The 17,046-nt window shown below is 45.9% G+C and overlaps 1 protein-coding gene and 1 long non-coding RNA gene across 5 annotated transcripts in view; one reads left to right on the top strand and one right to left on the bottom strand.

Moving 5' to 3' along the window:
- Positions 1-17,046, bottom strand: part of ANPEP (alanyl aminopeptidase, membrane) — a 171,179-nt gene that overhangs the window by 126,312 nt on the left and 27,821 nt on the right. The window lies entirely within an intron of this gene.
- LOC134931934 (uncharacterized) overlaps positions 1-17,046 on the top strand; it is a 59,063-nt gene that overhangs the window by 14,822 nt on the left and 27,195 nt on the right. The window lies entirely within an intron of this gene.

Consider the following 17,046-nt stretch of genomic DNA (forward strand, 5'->3'; position numbering starts at 1 on the left):
ACCAACCTATTGTAGTGCCTGCGGCTACTAGGGACTTGGAAGATTCCAAGTTACTGGACGTAGTCAGGGCCTTAAAAATGTATATTTCCAGGACGGCTGGAGTCAGGAAAACTGACTCGCTTTTTATCCTGTAGGCACCCAACAAAATAGGTGCTCCTGCTTCTAAGCAGACTATTGCTCGCTGAATTTGTAGCACAATTCAGCTGGAGCATTCTGCGGCTGGATTGCCGCATCCTAAATCAGTAAAAGCCCATTCCACGAGGAAAGTGGGCTCATCTTGGGCGGCTGCCCGAGGGGTCTCGGCTTTACAATTTTGCCGAGCTGCAACTTGGTCAGGGGCAAACACGTTTGCTAAATTCTACAAAATTGATACCCTGGCTGAGGACGACCTTGAGTTCTCTCATTCGGTGCTGCAGAGTCATCCGCACTCTCCCGCCCGTTTGGGAGCTTTGGTATAATCCCCATGGTCCTTACGGAGTTCCCAGCATCCACTAGGACGTCAGAGAAAATAAGATTTTACTCACCGGTAAATCTATTTCTCGTAGTCCGTAGTGGATGCTGGGCGCCCATCCCAAGTGCGGATTGTCTGCAATACTTGTATGTAGTTATTGCCTAACTAAGGGTTATTGTTGAGCCATCTGTTCAGAGGCTCAGTTATATTTCATACTGTTAACTGGGTGTAGTATCACGAGTTATACGGTGTGATTGGTGTGGCTGGTATGAGTCTTACCCGGGATTCAAAATCCTTCCTTATTGTGTCAGCTCTTCCGGGCACAGTATCCTAACTGAGGTCTGGAGGAGGGTCATAGTGGGAGGAGCCAGTGCACACCAGATAGTACCTAATCTTTCTTTTAGAGTGCCCAGTCTCCTGCGGAGCCCGTCTATTCCCCATGGTCCTTACGGAGTTCCCAGCATCCACTACGGACTACGAGAAATAGATTTACCGGTGAGAAAAATCTTATTATTTCAGATCTATGTAAATATGCTCTTTATTTGCTTAATCTTCCATGGTGTGAATTGTCACTGTTTTTTTATCAGCTAGCAGTGTGATATTATCTACTTATTTGCATGCATTTATATAAGCTAGAGCTAATGGTGCCCATACACTTGTGCGATGCCCCACAACGCGACATCGCGGGGCATCACACCGGCAGTTCAGGTGCAATGAAATTGAACCTGTACTGCCAAAGTAATTACCATGCGATCATGCGATAGATCGCATGGTAATCACGTGATGAGCACGTCACCGCCGAGTGGGAGCGGCATCTGGCCACTCCCGGCGGGTGCCCATCGCGCATTGCAGTGCGCTATATTGCATCTGTTCTAAAAACACATGCGATCGCACTGCGATGCGATAAATATTAAGTGCAGCACATACTATATTCAGACGCGAGATTCAACTGGCGTGCCCGTGCATCGTGTCGCAAGGTACCTAAAATGATACAATCCTTCGATTTCTCTCACAGATGCGGTCGAAATCGAAGGATTGTAATTTGTACCTGATATCTCACAAGTGTAAGGGCTACATAAGAGAAGATTGATGGCACCCATATGGTGAAATAGGTAAGGATTAAACTGCTCAACACTGTCAGTCTCCAATCTGGAAATCTTGGACCAAAGATTTCCCTAATTTTCAACAGCCAGACTGGTATCCATTCAGATGGTCGACACTCATTAGGTCGACCACTATTGGTCGACATGGACAAATGGTCGACGCATGAAAGGTCGACACATGAAAATGTCGACATGAGTTCTTTTTTGGAACTTTTTCATACTTTACGATCCACGTGGACTACGATTGGGAACGGTAACCTGTGCTGAGCGCAGCGGTAGCGGAGCGAGGCACCTTGCCCGAAGCATTGCGAGTGAAGCGAGCCATACGAGGGGACGCGGTGCACTAATTGGGGTACCCCGTCACTTTATGCAGAATATGAAAAAAAAACAAAAAACTCATGTCGACCTTTTCATGTGTTGACCTTTCATCTGTCGACCATCTTCACGTGTCAACCATTAGTCCATGTCGACCATGTCAATGTCGACCAGTAGTGGTCGACCTAATGAGTGTCGACCTCAACATTGTCGACCATGCATATTGGAACCAGCCAGACCGCCTCCTGAGTTCTTTACCCAGCACAATTAAACATCTCTAATCTGAAAAAAAAATCTTAAATAGAGCTTATTTCTCTCAGGCTCAGTGGAAGCATGTAGTGGTTATTGTGTCAAAGTTAAGCCATTCTGGCATAAGGTTCATTCCTTTATTCGGCAAATAATAGGCCTGCCTGTACCCTTTACTTGGGAATCCTTTTTCTTAGCTGATTTCTCTACATCAGGGCTGGCCAAACCGGTCCTCGAGATCTACCAACAGTTCATGTTTTCCAGGCCTCCTGGAGATCTGTAGAATTGTCAGTTAGGAATGAACGCATCACATCTTAATTAGTAATTACTACACCTGAGCACCATCTAGGTGATCTGGAAAATGTGAACTGTTGGTAGATCTCGAGGACTGGTTTGGCCAGCTCTGCTCTACATGGTCATTTATTTTGAATACCCCATTGACTATTTTAGTTACTATAGCCAGAAAAGCTGTGTTTCATAAATGGATCTCTACTGTATATAGGCCCCTATATTGAGTATGGTTAAACAGTAATTGCTTTCTATCCTCTATTTTGGTGGTAAATTTTATGCCTGATGGAACATTTACCGGTAGCTCAATCTACCCTTATTATGAAGGTTTTAAAAAACACAACTTGGTCTTTGCAATGCAACTTAACTTGACACCCTTTACAGTGCACTTATTTATATCCTTATGATATACAGTATATATTTATATACTGTATTAACTAATGATTTAAATTATTTTATGTTATGGCTTTCAGTTAGACGATAGATTTTTCTCTCTCCTTTCTCTTCCCTCTCTTTTTTCTCCTTTCCTATTCTACTTTCCTTTTCTTTCTCTCCTTTGTTACTATATTAATGATCCACTACTGTATGGACCTTTTACTTTGTAGTTCTCGTAAGTGTTAATGTTTCTTTGGAAAATACAAAATTAGAAGTAGATTAAGGGCAGAATTCAATTAAGCTAAACTAACATCAGATAATATTATAAAAGTTTATTATTGGTTATAATAAACATATTTCTGGTAATTAAATAGTGTCAAATTGATGTAATGTAAATATAAAAACATTATATTATATATTTTTTCCCCCAGCAAAATAAGTGCTAAAATTAAATTTGGGTACATAAACATGGGTATAAGTATATATTTAATTCATTTTAGGGGATTTCTTAAAAAAAAAGTGGAAACAGACAGATTACTCCCAACCGCAAGTCTTGTCCCACTCACAGAGCATCCCAATATTCTTGTCCCATACCTTGTACCCCAATTTCCATAATTTTGCACTTTTTTCACTCCCAAAATGACATGTCAATATTGGTCAATTAAAAATAATTAGAAACTTCTAAGTGCCTAATTAGTCATTCAAGGGGTGTCCCAGGGGTTTAGAACCAAATCCCAACATGTTTAACTTAAAATAGGGATATTCCCCAAGTATATCACCTGTTCAGAGTTGGTGAATTGAAATTGGGGGTAAAATAACTGAAAATCCGTTTTTGTGGACAATTGAATAGGCGCTATTGCGAATTTACCGCAGTTCACGGTAAATTCACGGTTTTGGCTAATTAAATTCGGACCTATGGCTGTGGCAGACCTTATACATTCTTTCCCTTCTTTTGTTGTTATTTATCCCTATTTATAATTGTCTGCTGTTGATATTGTTTATTATACTCTTCGAATTGACTCAATTCTGTGACATCATCTGTGGAATACATGCTTATTGTTTAAGTTTAATGTATTTTTTGTGTGCAAATTTTTCACATTTTGTTTTTATGAAGTGCATGCCATGATTGCTTTTAAACCTTGTCTTCTTAATAAAATTGTGTTATACAAAATAGTGCTCAGAACTCTCAGTGGCCGGTTCAGAGTTACGCAAGTCAGCTGCAGATGTGGCCACATTGCATGCTGGGAAATAAGTGTGAATCTCTGCCTGTACTTAGATGTGGCTGCCTCTATGCGGCTGCACCACCCCCAAACACCCTCATATGTAAGTGTCTGTCATCACTAGAAGCACTCATTTGTACAAGGCCTGCCATTGGTGCAAGAGTATCCATCTGAAAGCAGACGCATCTCGGAGTACACTTGCATCTGAATAGTCCACTGTTCCATCTCCACACTTACAGTATGCCCCTGCCCCCGGAGCATTTAGCCTAATGCAAAAGCCCCACTGCCACCAAATTAGACCCAACGAGATGCAAGTGGAAATGTTGCTGCGATGTATATGACTCTCATAGTAGTTCAAAGTAGTGTATGCCTGGTGCACCAAACAAAAGCTGGTTTCCGTGACATGACGTTATCACTGTACACCTTTCAGCTGTTGATGTGCCCTATGGACACAGAAATCTGACCTCAATGTTTCCGCCAACCCACCTATCTTACAACCAATGTTGGCACAGTAAAACTGATATGAGGAACAGTCTAATGGCCGTGAGGGGAAGCAGTAGTCTACCTTCTCTGGCATAGCAGGAATTTAGAGTGAACTAGAGAACGCACATAAGAGCTCTTGTTACCTTACTTATTGAACCATGCTCATATATATGTTTTATAAACACACACTGAAAGGTGAAATGAGCATATTGACTTTACATCTTCCACCTTTCAAGTCTAACAGGCCATAAACCTTTATCATTAACAAAAAAGAAAGATTTGGGATGGAGGACTGTCAGGGACCAGTGGCATTGGTCTATGTGGTTTGTGTCTCATGGGGCAGGTGATGCCATAAAGAGGATCACTGCCATGTCTCCTGGTATCCCAGAACCAGCCACTGAATCGGAGTTAAAAGTACATGTAGCAGCATCTATTGGCGCTTACCTGTCTTCCAGTTTGTGCAAATGTGACTGCAAACTCCTTCCCCAGTGTACATCCATTTGGATGTGCAATGACTGAGACGCTCACTTTTAGCGCATATGCACGCCATAATAACGATTGGTGTGTCCTTATTTGCACCATCGAAACTTGCAGCAGCCCTAGGGCAGGTGCAGTTTGTCCATCTGGCCAAGGCCTTTTATGCCTGCGGCTGTGTGTTTGTGAATGGAGCCACTTGCATTGACACGCCTGTGACACTTCCATATTACGCCCACTGAATGGGCCATTTTCATGCACACTAGTAGCCACCACCAGACACCGCCCAGAAAAACACATCACTTTTCTGCCACATTTCTGATACTGTCTGAATGGATCGCAATAACACCATTGTGCATACACTGTGTAACGCATGCGCCATGGCGATTTTCAGAGATTTTATTGTAATGCGTAATTGCAAAAAAAATTCTCAACTACGTAAACATCGGCAATGTGTGCAGATTGCGTGTGACTAAGAATCATCAGGCCCTGTATGTGCTGTCTGCATTGCTAATGAGCTCTTCTGAACAGAGCAGAGGCCTCAGCACACTAATATTTCTTAAATATAATTATCATGTCTTCAGTGCTGATCTTAGCCACAGAAATGCTGCAGTCATGGCTGCACAGGACCTACTGTAATCCCAACACTGCCCCTATGCGCTTATCCACCCACACCTAGACTAAATATAACATCGCCCACAGTGGTTATGGCTAGGAAGGAGGAACCCTGCCAAGAAGCAACAAGAGATCATTACTTGTATTAGCTAAAACATAGGTACAGATACCGGACTAATAATTCCTACCTTTCACTTTTTTTTTTGTTGCTCTCTATATAAATATGCCTGAGCCTGAAAGAAAGTAGTACAGCAGCAGTGCACACTGCGTGAGTCTGACAGGTTATTATATTCCTTCCCAGGTAGGAGGAAAGTATACCAAACAAGTATACCAAACAACGTTCCTTGCTTGCAGTCTGTGCAGTGCCGTATATTTTATAACTTTTCAAACAGGCACTTACGATCTCTAAAGTTCCTCAGCTACACATTTTCCTGGAAATAATATGTTCCTTCCTAGAATAGACCTCTGGTTCTTAGAATCTACAATAGCTTTTCCAACTCCCAGTTTTCTACAGTGATTTATATTACTGCCTAAAGGCCTGATTAGAGATGGGCGCTTTTGCACAGCAGACTTGTACACTGCGGCATCGGGAGCAGGGCGCACTCTCAATAGTGGATCCCTGCACCATGCTATCTGCACACATCCTCTGTATTTGTAGGGGTAAGTGTAATAGACTTTGTGAACTGCGGGCATCAGCAGATTCCTGGCGAGTCTAGCCGATATTTTAAAGTAGCAATCATTTACAAAGCAAAATCAACCTGGTTGCCACTTTAAAACATTGGGCAAACTTGGCAGGAACCTGCTGATGCCCGCAGTTTGCAGGCTAGTAAACTTACCCCTCTGACTTATTTTTCAACACATAATAATTGCATACCTCCCAACATCTATAGAAGGAAACCCCGCACCCCCTCGTGCAGAGAAGCCGCGCCTGGACAAAAAGGGGGTGTGGCTAATGAAAAAGGGCATAGCTTTGCAGGAGTACTGCGATCGCGAGCCACGCCCCGTTTTGGTCACTGAGGGGGCATGCCCAGCGCTCAGTGAGCTGCTGGTATGCTCCCAGTCCCTCTGTCTGCCATGAATAGATGCTGTGCGCGTGCACACAGCATCTATTCACCGCTGCTCTGCCAAGCATGGCAGCGAGTGACAGGAGTCTCCCAACTGCCCCCCACCACGGGACTGTCCTGCGAAAATCGGGACAGTTAGGAGGTATGTAATTGCCTTCGTTATAATGTAGGTGTATGGTGATTCCTCTTATTCTGATTGGCTGGATAGCACAACCTATTTTTGCAGCCATCTTGCCGGTCATAACCACTTCATTTACTTGGGAGGATTTGTCGGCAGCTTTTTGTTTTAAGCCGATTCTTAGAAAATCTCGGGTTTCTATTCTTGTATGGTTAAAAACATTGATGTTGAGCTGATGTTCTAGTCTATGCTAGGCTTTCCATTGGTTTCCCATCAGTTTGGGCTTTAGTAAATCAGTAAATTGCAAAACCGACGAAAACCACAAACTGACGCTTAGTAAATATACCCCAAAGGATAACTGCTGATTGATTACTGTGAGTAGTTCAAATTTACATCTAAATGTAAGCAAATAACCTTTGGTGGCTGTTTGTGCAGCACACAAACTGCTATAAGGGCCTGATTCAGATATGGACAAAAAAACTGATATTTTGAATTTTCGCAGTTGATCGATTATTGGTGGTCTGCGCATGCATCTGAGTCACACTGAGCACGCGTTATATTTCATTACCGTTGTTGGTTGCAGCGAGAATTTATACACAGAGTGATTGACGGTCAGGGAGCATTTGTTTGGTGGAACGGGGGAGTATTGGCTAAAATGCAGGCGTGTCACAACCATTTTAGGGGCATGTCGCAGACTGAGCTTGCAATACCATACGCAGTCAGAATGGCTCCAGCGTCTCAGTTCTGGGTTACTCAAAACTCGGAAAATTAACTGGTCCGCTAACAGTGCTGCCTTTGTACGCAATCACTTGGATTTGCAATGCCGTCTGTGAGCGTCTCAGTACAAATCCAGACAGCTGTGGCATTTGCATATTTCTCTAACGTCCTAAGTGGATGCTGGGGACTCCGTAAGGACCATGGGGAATAGCGGCTCCGCAGGAGACTGGGCACAAAAGTAAAGCTTTAGAACTACCTGGTGTGCACTGGCTCCTCCCCCTATGACCCTCCTCCAAGCCTCAGTTAGATTTTTGTGCCCGAACGAGAAGGGTGCACACTAGGTGGCTCTCCTGAGCTGCTTAGTGAAAAGTTTAGTTTTAGGTTTTTTATTTTCAGTGAGACCTGCTGGCAACAGGCTCACTGCATCGAGGGACTAAGGGGAGAAGAAGCGAACTCACCTGCGTGCAGAGTGGATTGGGCTTCTTAGGCTACTGGACATTAGCTCCAGAGGGACGATCACAGGCCCAGCCATGGATGGGTCCCAGAGCCGCGCCGCCGGCCCCCTTACAGAGCCAGAAGACAGAAGAGGTCCGGAAAATCGGCGGCAGAAGACGTCCTGTCTTCAACAAGGTAGCGCACAGCACTGCAGCTGTGCGCCATTGCTCTCAGCACACTTCACACTCCGGTCACTGAGGGTGCAGGGCGCTGGGGGGGGCGCCCTGAGACGCAATAAAAACACCTTGGATGGCAAAAAATGCATCACATATAGCTCCTGGGCTATATGGATGAATTTAACCCCTGCCAGTATACATAGAAAAACGGGAGATAAGGCCGCCGATAAGGGGGCGGAGCCTATCTCCTCAGCACACTGGCGCCATTTTCCCTCACAGCTCCGTTGGAGGGAAGCTCCCTGGCTCTCCCCTGCAGTCACTACACTACAGAAAGGGTTAAAAAAGAGAAGGGGGGCACTAATTACGCGCAGTATTAAAGATACAGCAGCTATAAGGGGAAAAACACTTATATAAGGTTATCCCTGTATATATATAGCGCTCTGGTGTGTGCTGGCAAACTCTCCCTCTGTCTCCCCAAAGGGCTAGTGGGGTCCTGTCCTCTATCAGAGCATTCCCTGTGTGTGTGCTGTATGTCGGTACGTTTGTGTCGACATGTATGAGGAGAAAAATGATGTGGAGACGGAGCAGATTGCCTGTAATAGTGATGTCACCCCCTAGGGGGTCGACACCTGAGTGGATGAACTGTTGGAAGGAATTACGTAACAGTGTCAGCTCTGTATAAAAGACAGTGGTTGACATGAGACAGCCGGCTACTCAGCTTGTGCCTGTCCAGACGTCTCATAGGCCGTCAGGGGCTCTAAAGCGCCCGTTACCTCAGATGGCAGATATAGACGCCGACACGGATACTGACTCCAGTGTCGACGGTGAAGAGACAAATGTGACTTCCAGTAGGGCCACACGTTACATGATTGAGGCAATGAAAAATGTTTTACACCAAAGTGTCTTTGTCAGAGGTAACCTTAGTAGAATTATTAGAAGCCCGTTCCCAGCTAAATAAACTCCTCTCAAACAACATAATCCACTCCATCCGCAAATGTAAACAGAAATTCTACCAGTGGGGTAACAAACCGGGCCGGGTCCTAGCCCATGCGATAAGAGCCCAACACTCGGCCTCCTTTATTGGCTCAGTGAAAGATACTAGAGGGACTCCCAAATTCAAATCACCAGAGATTGGGGCCTGTTTCGCACACTTCTATTCCTTGCTCTACAATCTAGAGAACACAGCCCCTGATACAGATCCCCGTCTCATACACCAAAAAATTAGAGACTACCTGAAATCCATCGACTACCCTATCCTCCCATCTTCAAAGCTTAATACATTAGAAGCCCCCTTCACTACCCAAGAAATAGACCGGGCCATCTCCTCCATGACAGCGGGGAAAAGTCCTGGACCAGATGGCTTCACCATTGCATATTATAAGGTGTTCAAAGACAGACTGCTCCCTCTCTTGCTCCGGGCATTTAACTCAATTGCATCTGGCTCCCACTTTTCCCGTGACTCCCTTGAAGCCCATATATCGGTGATACCGAAACAGGGCAAAGACCCTTCGGCATGCTCTAGCTATAGACCCATCTCCCTCCTCAATGTAAACCTGAAAATCTACGCGAAGATCTTGGCAAACAGACTTAACGTGTTGCTCCCTCTCTTAGTACATAGCGACCAGGTTGGATTTGTAGTAGGCCGAGAAGCCAAAGACAACACCACCAAAATCCTCAATCTTATCCACCTAGCTTCCCACAGTTCTACCCCCACCATTTTGCTCTCCACTGATGCCGAAAAGGCATTTGACAGGGTTAGTTGGAAGTTCATGGAATCCATCCTAGAACACATGGGCTTAGGTCCCAATGCACTCACTTGGATTATGGCCCTCTACGACTCCCCAACGGCAAGGGTGCGTGTAAACGGCACCCTGTCAGAGCCATTCACTATAACCAACGGTACCAGGCAGGGCTGCCCATTATCTCCCTTGATTTTTGTACTATGTATTGAGGCGCTGGCCAGGTCCATTCGGGCTAACCAGGCTATCAAAGGCCTCACCGTTGGCGATGATGAATATAAGCTAGCCTTATTTGCTGACGACCTCTTAGCCATAATATCTCACCCTACTGAATCCCTCCCACACCTAATGACAGAACTAGACCTATTTGGACACCTCTCCAATTTTAAAATTAATTATAATAAATCTAGTGCTCTGAACATCTCGGCCTCTGTAGACTCCATCACAGCCCTCAAACACTCTTTTCCTTTCTCATGGCAACCTTCCCACATAACATACCTAGGTATTAAGTTGAGTGCTAAAGACTCCCAGTTATTCTCCATGAACTACCTTCCACTATTGCAAACGATTCGAAATGACTACTCTAGATGGAATATGAAATTCCTATCCTGGTTCGGGAGGATAAATGTAGTCAAGATGAACACCCTTCCTAAATTACTTTATGTAATGCAGACTCTCCCTATCCAAATCCCAGAGACCTGGTTTCGTTCTATATCATCTCTGATCCAACAATTTATCTGGCAAAGAAGGAGACCTAGGATTAGTCGCTCCCAAATCTCAAAACCGATTGTAAGGGGAGGTCTCCAACTCCCCGATATAAAAAATTATTATCAAGCTATTCTTCTGAATAGAGTTTTAGATTGGACGAGATACCGAGAACTTAAACAATGGGTGAAGTTGGAAGGCCTGTACGTACAACAATTTCCAGAAATATTCCCCTGGCTACCCTCTCCCCCCAAATTGACTAGCCCTCACCCCACCATTACTCCTACACTTGCTACTTGGAAATCATTGCGAACTCAACCCTACATTTCCTCTAAATTTGGTCCCCTGACGTCCTTTCTGGCCAATCCCGAATTTGCTCCGGGAACTAACCCAGTCCACTTTTCACAGTGGGCACTGTCAGGCTTGTTCAGGGTGGGCCAGATGGTATCGTCGGCAGGAGTTAAACAGTTCTCGGAGCTTAGGACAAATTGGGACATCCCCCAACAGGATTTCTGGAAATTCCTGCAAATAAGGCATTTCTTGACATCTAGCTCTAGACTACAGGAAGCTGCCAGGGAGATGACACTCTTCGAAAAACTTTGTGTCGCCACCCAAGACCCGACTCATACTATTTCCACTCTCTACAAGATTCTCGGTCAGACCCTGGCCTCTGAAACTCCTTCTTACACAATAGCCTGGGAAAGAGACCTGGGCATCTCTTTGTCGCGTAAAGACTGGGAGAAAATATGCCTAAAAACCCACACAAGCTCCGTCTGTGTCCAAATAAGAGAAACTCAATATAAAGTCATGACAAGATGGTACAGACACCCCTCCCTACTCCACGCTATGTATCCCGCCTCGTCGGCACTCTGTTGGCGCTGCTCCTCCCCTTCTGGCACCCTTCTACATATTTGGTGGACCTGTCCACTGATACAGCCTTTTTGGCAGGAAGTTATACGCACCTCCCAATTCATACTCAAAACCCAAATCCCACATGACCCGGCATTCTGGCTAATCAATCATTCAACAATCCCGCTATCTCAACACAAACACTCCTTATTGCGGCACTTAAGCAATGCAGCACGCGCTGTGATTCCAGCCAGGTGGAGGTCCCAAACTCCGCCCACGAAGCGTACATGGTTCACTAAGCTGAACTACTTCATGAGAATGGAGGATCTGTTCCTCTCATCGATAGGCAAATCTAGTGAATTCGAAGCCACATGGGCCCCCTGGTTGGAATACAAGACCTCCCCAACATACCTGGCCACTCCCTTGGAAAGCAACTGAATTCTCCTTTGGAACAACCCTGCACCTTATTAGTGGTAATTCCCCCCCCCCCTCTGTCCTTATCTTACCCTATCCCCTTCTTGTCCCACACTTTTTTCTTCTTCTAGCTAATCGCCCTTAGGCGCCCCCTATTCTTTGACTTCTTTCTTAGTCTAATACCCTATATATATTCCAGGATGAGAGCACCTTCAAAGAAATGGGATATACTTACTTTATACGCTATTGAGCATACGTCCCCCCCCCCCCTAATTTAGCTTTTCACCACCACAAGGTTGTTTAATCTTTCCAGTAACATATGTACAATGCGAATGTCAGCTACCAAATGTGCTCTGTTGTTACTGATACTTCTATCTGTTTGTATATTTGGGAGTGCTCTCCCCCTATCTGTTAATGCAACTAAAACCTCTAATAAAAACTGATTATACAAAAAGAAAAATGTTTTACACATTTCTGATAATACGAGTACCACCAAAAAGGGGTATTATGTTCGGTGAGGAAAAACTACCTGTAGTTTTCCTGAATCTGAGAAATTAAATGAGGTGTGTGATGATGCGTGGTTTTCCCCCCGATAACAACTGATAATTTCTAAAATGTTATTGGCATTATATCCTTTCCCGCCAGAGGTTAGGGTGCGTTGGGAAACACCCCCTAGGGTGGATAAAGCGCTCACACGCTTGTAAGAACAAGGGCTCTACCCTCTCCTGAGATGGCCGCCCTTAAGGATCCTGCTGATAGAAAGCAGGAGGGCATCCTAAAAGGTATTTACACACATACTGGTGTTATACTGCGACCAGCAATCGCCTCAGCCTGGATGTGCAGTGCTGGGTTGGCGTGGTCGGATTCCCTGACTGAAAATATTGATACCCTAGATAGGGACAGTATATTATTGCCTATAGAGCATTTAAAAGATGCATTTCTATATATGCGTGATGCACAGCGGAATATTTGCCGACTGGCATCAAGTCTAAGTGAGTTGTCCATTTCTACCAGTAGAGGGTTATGGACACGACAGTGGTCAGGTGATGCGGATTCCAAACGGCATTTGGAAGTATTGCCTTATTAAGGGGAGGAGTTATTTGGGGTCGGTCTTTCAGACCTGGTGGCCACGGCAACAGCTGGGAAATCCACATTTGTACCCCAGGTCGCCTCTCAACATGAGAAGACGCCGTATTATCAGGCGCAGTCTTTTCGTGGGCAAGCGGGCAAAAGGTTCCTCATTTCTGCCCCGTGACAGAGGGAGAGGAAAAAGGCTGCAGAAATCAGCCAGTTCCCAGGAACAGAAACCCTCTCCCGCCTCTGCCAAGCCCTCAGTATGACGCTGGGGCTTTACAAGCAGAATCAGGCACGGTGGGGGCCCGTCTCAATGAATTTCAGCGCGCAGTGGGCACACTCGCAAGTAGACCCCTGGATCCTTCAGGTGATATCTCAGGGGTACAAATTGGAATTCGAGACGTCTCCCCCTCGCCGTTTCCTAAAGTCGGCTTTACCGATGTCTCCTTCTGACAGGGAGACAGTTTTGGAAGCCATTCACAAGCTGTATTCCCAGCAGGTGATAATCAAGGTACCCCTCCTGCAACAGGGAATGGGGTATTATTCCACACTGTTGTGGTACCGAAGCCGGACGGCTCGGTGAGACCGATTCTAAATCTAAAATCTTTGAACACTTACATACAGAGGTTCAAATTCAAGATTGAGTCACTCAGAGCAGTGATTGCGAACCTGGAAGAAGAGGACTACATGATGTCTCGGTACATCAAGGATGCTTACCTTCATGTCCCAATTTACCCTTCTCACCAAGGGTACCTCAGGTTTATGGTACAGAACTGTCACTATCAGTTTCAGACGCTGCCGTATGGATGGTCCACGGCACCCCGGGTCTTTACCAAGGTAATGGCCGAAATGATGATACTCCTTCAAAGGAAGGGAATTTTAGTTATCCCTTACTTGGACGATTCCCTGATAAGGGTAAGATCCAGGGAACAGTTGGAGGTCGGTGTAGCACTATCTCAGGTAGTGTTGCGGCAGCACGATTGGATTCTCAATATTCCAAAATCGCAGCTGATTCCGACGACTCGTCTTCTGTTCTTAGGGATGATCCTGGACACAGTTCAGAAAAAGGTGTTTCTCCCGGAGGAGAAAGTCAGGGAGTTATCCGAGCTAGTCGGGAACCTCCTATAACCGAGCCAAGTCTCAGTACATCAATGAGATGGTTCTGGAAAAAATGGTGGCTTCCTATGAAGCAATCCCATGCGGCAGATTCCACGCAAGAACTTTCCAGTGGGACCTGCTGGACAAATGGTCTGGGTCGCATCTTCAGATGCATCAGCGGATAACCCTGTCACCAAGCACAAGGGTGTCTCTCCTGTGGTGGTTGCAGAGTGCTCATCTTCTAGAGGGCCGCACATTCAGGACTGGGTCCTGGTGACCACGGATGCCAGCCTGCGAGGCTGGGGAGCAGTCACAAAGGGAAGGAATTTCCAGAGCTTATGGTCAAGCCTGGAGACATCACTTCACATAAATATCCTGAAGCTAAGGGCCATTTACAATGCTCTAAGCTCAGCAAGACCTCTGCTTCAAGGTCACCCGGAGTTGATCCATTCGGACAACATCACGGCAGTCACCCACGTAAACAGACAGGGTGACACAAGAAGCAGAAGGGCAATGGCAGAAGCTGCAAGGATTCTTCGCTGGGCGGAAAATCATGTGATAGCACTGTCAGCAGTATTCATTCCGGGAGTGGACAACTGGGAAGCAGACTTCCTCAGCAGACACGACCTCCACCCGGGAGAGTGGGGACTTCACCCAGAAGTCTTCCACATGTTTATAAAACTCGACAAGTATTGCGCCAGGTCAAGGGACCCTCAGGCAATAGCTGTAGATGCTCTGGTAACACAGTGGGTATACCCGTCAGTGTATGTGTTCCCTCCTCTGCCTCTCATAACCAAGGTACTGAGAATTATAAGATGGAGAGGAGTAAGCACTATATTCGTGGCTCCGGATTGGCCAAGAAGGACTTGGTAACCGGAACTTCAAGAGATGCTCACGGAGGATCCGTGGCCTCTACCTCTAAGAAGGGACCTGCTCCAGCAAGGACCCTGTCTGTTCCGAGACTTACCGCGGCTGCGTTTAACGGCAGGGCGGTTGAACACCAGATCCTGTAGGAAAAAGGCATTCCGGATGAAGTCATCCCTATCCTGATCAAAGCCAGGAAAGATATAACCGCAAAACATTATCACCGCATTTGGCGAAAATATGTTGCGTGGTGCGAGGCCAGTAAGGCCCCGACGGAGGAATTTTCAACTAGGTCGATTCCTACATTTCCTGCAAACAGGAGTGTCTATGGGCCTGAAATGGGGGTCCATTAAGGTTCAAATTTCGGCCCTGTCAATTTTCTTCCAAAAAGAACTAGCTTCAGTCCCTGAAGTTCAGACGTTTGTGAAAGGGGTACTGTATATACAACCTCCTTTTGTGCCTCCAGTGGCACCTTGGGATCTAAATGTAGTTTTTGGGTTCCAAAAGTCACATTGGTTTGAACCACTTACATATGTGGAGTTAAAATATCTCACATGGAAAGTGGTCATGCTGTTGGCCCTGGCCTGGGCCAGGTGCGTGTCAGAATTGGCGGCTTTATCCTGTAAAAGCCCTCATCTGATTTTCCATTCGGACAGGGCGGAATTGAGGACTTGTCCTCAGTTTCTCCCTAAGGTGGTTTTCAGCGTTTCACCTGAATCAACCTATTGTGGTGCCTGCGGCTACTAGGGACTTGGAGGACTCCAAGTTGCTAGACGTTGTCAGAGCCCTGGAAATATAGGTTTCCAGGACGGCTGGAGTCAGAAAATCTGACTCGTTTTTATTCTGTATGCACCCAACAAGCTGGGTGCTCCTGCTTCTAAGCAGACTATTGCTCGTTGGATTTGTAGTACAATTCAGCTTGCACATTCTGTGGCAGGCCTGCCACAGCCAAAATCTGTAAAAGCCCATTCCACAAGGAAGGTGGGCTCATCTTGGGCGGCTGCCCGAGGGGTCTCGGCTTTACAATTTTGCTGAGCAGCTACTTGGTCAGGAGCAAATACGTTTGTAAAATTCTACAAATTTGATACCCTGGCTGAGGAGGACCTGGAGTTCTCTCATTCAGTGCTGCAGAGTCATCCGCACTCTCCCGCCCGTTTGGGAGCTTTGGTATAATCCCCATGGTCCTTACGGAGTCCCCAGCATCCACTTAGGACGTTAGAGAAAATAGGAATTTACTTACCGATAATTCTATTTCTCGTAGTCCGTAGTGGATGCTGGGCGCCCATCCCAAGTGCGGATTGTCTACAATACTGGTACATAGTTATTGTTACCAACCAAAAAATCGGGTTATTGCTGTAGTGAGCCATCTTTTCTAGAGGCTCCTCTGTTATCATGCTGTTAACTGGGTTTAGATCACAAGTTATATGGTGTGATTGGTGTGGCTGGTATGAGTCTTACCCGGGATTCAAAATCCTTCCTTATTGTGTACGCTCGTCCGGGCACAGTATCCTAACTGAGGCTTGGAGGAGGGTCATAGGGGGAGGAGCCAGTGCACACCAGGTAGTTCTAAAGCTTTACTTTTGTGCCCAGTCTCCTGCGGAGCCGCTATTCACCATGGTCCTTACGGAGTCCCCAGCATCCACTACGGACTACGAGAAATAGAATTATCGGTAAGTAAATTCTTATTTTTTGCACATGAGCTGCGCACAGATTCACAGTAGTGACAGCATTAGCATCCATATTTGAATCAGGCCTTAAGAGCCTAATTCAGCACGGATCGCAATTGCTACTAAAAGTGCGATTCTTTGCAAACTCAATTGGAAAGAATCGCACAGGTAGTTGCCACCCAGAAATGGAAAAAGACACCCACTGCAGTGTTTGTGATGTATACGTATGCATCACAATCCAAAAGCAAAATCTGTAACATCAAAGGGGTAAATTCAATCTGCGCCAAGCCAGAGCATCCACAAATCTGCACATGCTGCGGCATGCAAGTGATCGCAGATGACGTCAGGGACTGCCCGCCAAACGGCCATGACATGCCTGCGTTTTTGGCACCACTCCCACAAAACGCCATGTTACCTTACCACCCCTAAATGCTCACTTCCTGTCAATCACTGTGCGATTGCTTCACTTTAATATTGCGAATGCACCGCTATCGCAATGCAGCTCTGGCACAAGCACAATGCGTACGCAGCACATGCACAGTCTTTCGACGATCGG

The sequence above is a fragment of the Pseudophryne corroboree genome, chromosome 6 (assembly GCF_028390025.1).
Source record: "Pseudophryne corroboree isolate aPseCor3 chromosome 6, aPseCor3.hap2, whole genome shotgun sequence".
NCBI lineage: Eukaryota > Metazoa > Chordata > Amphibia > Anura > Myobatrachidae > Pseudophryne > Pseudophryne corroboree.